Genomic DNA, 1,437 nt, shown 5'->3' on the forward strand with positions numbered 1-1,437 from the left:
CTTGGCTCAAAATGTGGCGACGGTATGTTAAGGTGGAAATGACACCGTCTTAGCATGCAAAAATGAAACCCTCTGTACCAGACTTCAATCTGGGCGATTTAAAGAAAGCAAACGTTAGCTCACAAGACATTGACTGATCCTCTACATTTCTGTGGAAGATACCGTGCATCCTCTTATCGAGGAGCTGTTCACGAAAGTTTTTCTTTTGCGCTTTCTTAATCCGGGCTTTAAGGAGTGAGTACTCGAGATAGAATAGATTTGATGCATTTTGCTCCCCCTAATACTGAAGTCAAGTCCGACTGTTTCAGCAGCCTCCTCCGCTGCTTTGTACAGAAACGCTCCTTTGCCCACTTCTTCGTGATTCCTGACCATTTTAAGAAGAGGGTCTCTTCCATTTGCAACTCTATGTGCTGTACCCACAATAATCCTGTTGTGAAGACATTCAAGACTCAATATTCCGCGACCCCCTTGACGGCGTGAGATGTACAGTCGCGGAACGGAAGACTTAAGATGCATGCTTTTGTTAATGTGCATAACCTTTCTTGACCCGATTTCAAAAGATGTGAGCTCGTTCTTCGTCCATGGAACTACTCCAAATGAATAGAGTAGTACCGGGACGGCAAGCATGTTCGTTACAGATACTTTGTTCCTCGCCAAAAGTTCGGAAGACCAAATCTGTCGGATGGGACGTTTGTATCTGCTTCGGAGAGTATCCTTTATAGATGTCACATCCTGAATGCGGCTATGTGGCACGCCCAGGTATGTATAAGTCTCTCTAGCGCAAAGAAGTCGTATGGAGCTTCTATGAAAGAGCTCAGGATCTTCAGGGATGCCTTCTAGACTTCTAGACTTCTCTTAGCGTCAGATAGTATCTGTATTCGCACAACAATATGCTGCCTGATGGTCAGCAGCTTTGACTTGTTAAGTGTGTGATAACGGGTCCGGAGTTCGCGCGCGAACTTTTGAACCTTGACGGTAAAATTCTTGCCAGGTGTGATGCTGTCAATCACACATTGAATGCGGGACGCGTACTGTCTTGCCCAGCCTGTCTTTATGGCAAGTTGATACATTCGTCTTTTGGTCTTATGATCAGCCGTTGGTTATGTTTTACGGTTCGCATCGGCCAAAGCTCTCGCTGCATCATACACACAATAATTGATAGCCCAGAGTTCGTATTCACCGGAAAAATGTCCACGAAGCTCGTCATCCATTTCAGCCAGATCTTTAGGCTTGAGAGAAGCCTTGGTGTTGATGTTTCTCTGGGTCGTAAAGCATCGCTCTTCATCTATTGGATGCCTGCCCGCGGTTGGCCTTAGTGTCGCCTCACTTTCTTTTTTGCCGGCTTGTTCCAGCTGTGGTAGAGTAGGCGTTCCGCTTACATAGCCCCTTTTACGAAGTAGTTCAGCATGGTTTCGCAGACGTTGCTGCGAAAAGTGC

Source organism: Belonocnema kinseyi, chromosome 5 (assembly GCF_010883055.1).
Source record: "Belonocnema kinseyi isolate 2016_QV_RU_SX_M_011 chromosome 5, B_treatae_v1, whole genome shotgun sequence".
NCBI classification, from domain to species: domain Eukaryota; kingdom Metazoa; phylum Arthropoda; class Insecta; order Hymenoptera; family Cynipidae; genus Belonocnema; species Belonocnema kinseyi.